The 7525-nt window shown below is 30.4% G+C and overlaps 1 pseudogene; it reads right to left on the bottom strand.

Annotated features, from left to right (window-relative positions):
• Positions 1–1331: 1331 nt before the first annotated feature.
• Positions 1332–4323, bottom strand: LOC123906818 (annotated as a pseudogene).
• Between the last annotated feature and the right edge of the window lie 3202 nt (positions 4324–7525).

Below are 7525 nucleotides of genomic sequence, written 5' to 3'. Positions count from 1 at the left end.
TAATGAGTCCTGATTGGCACACCGCACAAGGTGTGCCAAACAAAACAACAACAGTTTATATCATACACATATGCAGGGCCTATATTTTTACTCTTATTAATAAAATTTCCAGTTTTTAACTATTTTTTGTGAACTTATATTTATACTCATATATTAATATACGATAACCTGATCTTTTGTGTGGTTTATGTGGGACTATGTTTTTTACTCATATTAATACGTTTGTCCGTTCTTTTATAACATCTACGGAACCTATAAAATACTCATATATTAATATGAAAACTTTTTTTTTGTAATTTCTACGGGGCTTATACTTTTATTTATATATTAATTAAGTTTTCTATTTTGTTTTACAATTTTACGGGTTATACTCATATTTAATACGGTGACCTAATTATTTTGATGATTTTTGTGAGACCTATATTTTCACTAACATATTAACAAGGTTACCTATTTTTTAATAATTTTAAAGGATATATTTATACTCATATATTTAATACAAGGACCTAATTTTTTGGTGGTTTTTACAAGGCCTATATTTTTACTAATATATTAATAAGGTAGCCTATTTTTCCATAATTTCTACATTATCATTTATATTCAAATATTAATACGGAGACATAAGATTTTTTTGTGATAGTTTTACCATTGTTCTTTTTCTATTTTTTTTACCAAATATTATATCTTTCTATTTTTTTAATCTTTTAATCTACTTCCCAATAAATTACTATTTTATGTTATCAAGTGAGGAGCGGCAACGCCGCAACCCCCGTGCGGACGCACGGGTGTCCTGCTAGTTCATTATTTAAAAAGATGACAAAAAATAATTGTACACTACAATTAGTCAAACACTCAGTCTCGAACAAGGAGAACAAATATACTCCTTAGTATAATCTTTCGAAGAAGAAGCAAAAAAGAAAAATGAAAACAAAGTGCACCTAAATTCCAACTAAGCCCAAAATTAACCACTCATGATGATACTTAATGGGCAGCCCCTATAAGTTTCAATCATTTCAATCGTCTCTGTTCGTAAATAAAGATCATTACTAGAAAAATTAAATTTAGAGAGGGATTGTTCCGTATCGAAATTCCTCACTAATGATTATTTGTTAGTTTTTGTGATGAAATTTGTGACGGATTATTAGTGAGGGATTTATTCTTTCACAAATTCCGTCGCTAAAATTTAAACATTTTTAATTTATTAAAAAATATAAGATTTTGTCACTATTTACGTCACAAATTGCGAGGGATATATTTCCCTCACTAAATTGGGTTTTTTTATTAGTGGATATTGAATTTTGATTTTTGTAGAACTCACTTAAGGAAAGTCTAACATGCTAAAAACGAAATGCATCATAATTATCAGCATGCAGGTAAAACGGTGAATTTGACCATCAAACAAAAACTTTTTACTTGGAGAGAGTGAACCCATATATGTTGTTGGTTTTGTACCTTCAACAAAATCACAATAGTTTCATCAATAGCCAACATTTATTGATTATTTTGCATACTTATGTTCTAATTAACTTCAATTTTATAGTACTTAATCAGAAATTAACAAAAATCATACACACGCCAAAAAGTCTAGTAAACACAAATCCACTAACCAAACCAATAACACATGAACTATCTTAACCACTTCAAGGATTGACACCATATATTTGTTGAATCCTCTGCAAATCATCAACATTCACCAAATCAATCTTCTTTTCTTGCAACACAATCGGATACATAATAGCCTCTTTCACAAAAGAATGTTCCAACCCTAATAAATGACCAATTTGATGCATCACAACGGATTCCAAATCCACGTCATCATCTTCAACAATATCTTCATTCGACAACACCCATTGTTCCTCCGCGTCCAAATAAATACTCCCAACATTAACACTATTGTTTATATAACCGCCACCAACCGTTCCACCTTTTCCATCCACTACAAGAATAAAGAAATTTAGCGGCAACATTTTTCCAACAATTCAATTGTTGTTGGCAAATCAAAAGAATTAGCAGCGATGATTACATATTGTTGAAATAAGTAATTTTTTTATAACAATATTTCTATTGCTGGGATAAATAGACTTGTTCCAACCAATTAAAAAAGTCGTTGCTAATGATACAGCCATTTCCCAATAATTTTGCAAAGTTGTTGGCAATTGCAAAGCAATTTACTTGCCGCATAATACTCTTCACGTTCTATCTCCATATTAGTGGACAATTTTCCATTTTGGAATAAATAAAATGGGCATTTCTTTGAAAAAAAATGGCCATTTCTATTTTTTTAATTAAAAAATAGTACATATACTACAAAAACAAATCTTGATAAATATAAAGTTTAATAATCCTTAAAAAAAAAAAGTTTAATAAGTTTTTTTTTTCCGGAAAGTTTTGATAAAAAAAGTCCAAAAAAAATATAACAAAATTTAATCTTGATATATATACTGTTATTTTTCTTTTTACAAAAATTATTTACTACTATAGTTTTTTTTTACGCAAATATATACTACTAGTTACTATTTTAGTTATATGTTACTATTATACTAATGATAATTATTTTATAATAATAAAATTACTAACAATTATTTTATAATAGTAAAATTACTAACTCTTATAAAAAAAAAGTAAAATTACTAACCAAAATGAGGTGAGGTAAAAGTCCACTTCTTAACTACCAACTCACAACTTCTGGTGAACATGGGTGCACACATATAGATTATGGAGGCTTTTAAATATGTCATACTACTGTATTTAACAAATCCTAATCCGCTCAAGTGCTCAACACTGCAACTGCAAGTCTGCAACTCAAATTCCGCTCAACACTCCAACTGCAATTACGTTTCCATGTTTCAATACATCAAAATTCTTCAATTGTGTGTACTTTAAGAAGGTACAATAATTTGATTTTATTTAAATTGTTCTTCAATTTTCTCTTTGTTAATTTACAGAATATTTTTTCTTTATATTTCTATCTTTAAACTGTTACTAAAATCTCAGTTCTTACTAAGAATCTTGTGCTCTGGTAATTTTAATCTCATAAATATTATTTTTTGTCTCTTGTGTTAATAATATTTAACATAGTTTTCGGTTTTCATTGTTCAATAATGCAGGATACTTTTGACATTGACGAGTTAGAGCACAACAGAGATATATATCAAGAAGACTATATAGAAATTATAAGACAAAACTTTATGTTAGTTTTAAAATAAAATTTAATTATATAAAAATAAATAAGAATTAAAAATTTAACACTATATTAATAAAAAAAATCGTATTTTCATATCAAACCTATGACTTTTGTGAGTGAGGATGATAAAAATATAACAACAACAACTATATATATTGTTGGGGAAAAATTGATATCGCAGCGACTTTAATGGTCGAGATAAGTTAGATATAACAACCATCATGTTGTGTGTTGGCAACAAATATTTTCGTTGGCAAAACATTACTAATGACAACAATATTAAATGTCGCTGCAAAACTTTTTGCAACGGAGCTTATCGCAACAACCAGCAGCGACTTTTTTTTCGTTGGGGTAAAACTCTTTTGCAACAACTTTATACATTTGCCAACGACTTTTGTCGCTGCAAAAAACCTATTTTCTTGTAGTGATCCAACGTCAAAAATGCTATATGAATATCTGAACCATTAAACGACGTAGTCTCAATAAACTCTATCGATGTTACGTTTCACCAACGGTGAAACGCGTCTTGAAACAAAGACTTAACATCATTCGTAACATTATTCTCCGGATAAAAACCATATGTTAATAGGTTTTTCTCTGCATTCCTCCACCACGGTTTAAACAACGTTGTGGTGGTTCCATTGACAATGTCAGGAACACCACAACGTGGTTTTGAGATGATATTATATATATCTTTATCAAGCTGGCCTGTAACACTGAGATTGAAATATCTTTGAAATTTGATTATTCCGGATTGAAGATTTTCCGTGAATTCATCGGTGAAATTTGAATGCAAAGTGGAAGAGTTTAAGTAACCGAAGAATTGTAAATATTCTTTCAAATCGGAAATTCCGTTAGCTATGTCTCCAATCTTTAGAGCTTTGTTGATGATTGACTTGAATTTATTCCAGATGCTGGAAAATAATTTACTTGAGGTTATGCGTTTGAGAAAGAAGGGGATTCTGCTTCTGCTTATTAATCCAATTGCTGGTGCAAAAGAAATGGATTCAGACACATCTGCAAATAGAAAAGATAGTAACAAAAAGAATATATAGGTTCTTTGTGATCTCAATTTCATAGTTTAGTACCAAGGTTTTATATTTGGTAAGAGTATTTTTGTTTGGGGTTAGAGAAAATGTGTGTTGAGGTTGGACCTTATTATAGAACTTGGCCTTTGCATTGGGAAAGTCATACTCACATACCTTGTCAAACAAGAAAGATGAGCTAATAATATACTCTCTCCCTCCGGTCCTTTTTATAAGAAACACTTAGGGCAAAAAATTTGGTCCTTTTTTATAAGAAACTTTGACCAATTTTCAAATATTTTAAATGTTCAATTTCACTTATGCCCTTATTTTTTATGAGAGAGAATTTAAAAATAAGTAAGTTAGTTGAATAAAGAATAATTAAATAAGGGTATACATGGAATAAATTTTAATTTATAAGAGTATTAAATGAAAATAACTATGTTAAATGTGCTTCATTGGTCTGTGTGATTTTTTCAAAGTGTTCCTTATAAAAAGGACCGGAGGGAGTATTATTTTCTATCACAAAATAACTATCGTGTAGTTGATCATTTCACACATGTCAATCAATCAATGTAAAATTTTGACCATTAATATTTTTAGTTATTTATTATTAAAAATTTAAAAATGATTATATTTTAAAAATATTCATGGAGAGTGGAGACGAATCAAACATCTTATAGGGTGCGTTTGATCTGCTAAAAAATAAAAAACTGGACAGGACAACTTTTGTTGTACATGTTTGTTTTGAAACTGGTTATGGGACTGGACAAATTAGGTAGCAAGAGACAGGACAAAAACAAGATTTTTTGTCTCGCACCGAACCATGAGACAACTTTTTGTCCACAGTACAACTATAAAAATACAAAAATACTCATTTTGTTTTCGAATATAAAAAAATATTATCGTCATATATCTCTCTGATACAGTTTTGTCATGTCATGTATTATCTTGTTCTGTCTTATACTGTTCTATTCAGTTCTTACTGTTTTACGAGCAAACGCACCCTATATAATAACATTTGTCTTTATATATTAACAAAAAAATATGATCGAAAGTAAGTTATATGATTAATAAAAAATAAAAATAGTCATTTATCTAAATAAAAAATAGTCAAATTGTAACAATTATTTTAGGAAGTATGAGTTCTTTTTAACACACTTTCATTTATTGGGTGAGTTCTATCAATTCGTGTAGATTTCATATAAATTTGATGGGATCTATATAAAATTAAATTACCATTAAAAAAGAATGTGGTGAAAAATGAACTCTAGGATTGTTTTAAAATAAATATTTCTGTGTCCAGGGTAATGGTTTGCAATGGCAATGGTCAACTAGTTGTCCTTATCATAAAAAATAAAAAAAAAAGTCAACTATAGTTGTGTTTATTAAACACGATGCAATCAAAGGGGAATTTCGTGATTGACTTAAAAAATAAACGAATTTTGTGATGTTTTGACTTTACCGATATTTAGGCCAGATACGACATTACGACAGAGACGGATATAATACTAATAATGAGGTGATATAAGTGGTAAAAATTTAGACCGTTTAAATTAAATAATAAGAGATTGGTCTCTATTTTTTTTTTTTTATTTTCACCGCCAATTTAATCTGATTTGGAGGTCAGTTCTGACATAAAGTGGTTTCATCTCCCTCTCAACCGCAGTTGCGGGGATCGAATCGTGATCCTCCCTACCAAGTGTATTCTGATTCTATAAATGTTATTTCTTTAATTTAAGATGGGTGTTAAAATTCTGTTAAGTGTCCTCAAATTTTAGAATTTTTTAATTTCCTCCTACTTTCACTTTTAATGCTCTATTAGCATATACTATTTTTACTAGTTAATTTTCTTGGAGCTTAGCCCCTTTTGTCAAAAAAAAAAAGTTTATGCAAGAGAGACATATGATAAAATAGAATGAGAATAGTTACTTATCATGCCTTACTAATTAGGAGATTAAACAGCATATAATTGTTTATCTTAGTCTATCTTATTCCGACTATTTAATGGGTAGGTTAATTAAGAGAAATTATAGGTTAAGGACTGGGAAATTTCCACGCTTGCTTAAAGAAACTCCGTTTTAATATGTAATTAGATTAGATTAATAAATCTATTTCCTCCGTTCCTACCTTAATGGTGAGTATTTTTTGAGAGAGAAAAATTACATCTAAATATAAGTCATTGTAATAATTATGGTTAAATATGTCTTTTTTTACAATTAATAATTTATATCATTTCATTATTCAAAATAGGAGTAATACAAAGTGGTAATGTCTCAAAGATATAGCGTTTAGACCAAGACAAGGCCGCCCTAGCAAGTGTATGGCAATATTGTTCGCTTGCCGCTTAATAAACTTAACCATAAAGTTTTTGGATTGCATAACAATATATTATTAATAAGACATATGAAAGAGCTAAACTCGAAACTAATGCCATGTAAATGTTGAGTTGCATCCACCATGCTTTTAGAATCCGTCTCAAAAATAACTTGAGATATGTCTCTTTGTTCCAATGTTCTTAAAGCTTCAAGTAAGGCTATGGACTCCACTTCTATAATGGGGCAGCTTCCATCCAAGTAGTCCCTGCTAGTCCAAATCGTCTCATGTGTGATCACGAACACACCACCCTGTGCTAGTCTTGTTAAGCTCTTTGTGAAAACCCGCATCAACATTACACGTATACCAACCAAAATCTGGTTGTTGCCAACACGCTTGCTGCTGCATATGTTCAATTCGGTTCCCTTGCTGCAAACTCTGGACCGAGTGCCATTCCTCCCAAAGATGGCGAGCCTTGAATCGTAAATCACGTCCCGGTTCGTGCTTGACGTTCCAAACTCTGTTATTTCTATTATGCCACACCACCCAAATTAACATGGCAAAGATACCTGCTGTCTCTTTGTTTGCAGAATTGCATAACACATGAATGATGTCTTTGACATGGCCATGCTGCTGCAACAGTGGCTGTAAAATATGCTCCAGCCCTGCTGCCTGACGTACATGAATGCTAGTAACACAACCAAATAATACGTGTCAATCATCTTCGTTGTCATGGATACAAATCGGACATGATAATGGACAAGGTACGTGCCTTCCTTGAAGCCTCATACGGGTTGGTAAACAATTTTTACTAATACTCCATAAAAGATGTTTAGCCTTCGGTGGAGCATGAATTAAATATGTTTTTAATCTCTATATTTTACGCTATAGTCAAGAATAGTTCCTACTTTTTTTTATGGTGTAAAAATGTCCTACACTTTTTTTCCGTTACTACATTTGATCCCTACCATATGTTTTCATCTTGTCAATTAACGGATGG

Source organism: Trifolium pratense, linkage group LG2 (genome assembly GCF_020283565.1).
Source record: "Trifolium pratense cultivar HEN17-A07 linkage group LG2, ARS_RC_1.1, whole genome shotgun sequence".
NCBI lineage: Eukaryota > Viridiplantae > Streptophyta > Magnoliopsida > Fabales > Fabaceae > Trifolium > Trifolium pratense.
Note: the sequence above shows the minus strand (reverse complement) of the source record. Positions and strands in the feature narration are given on the sequence as shown.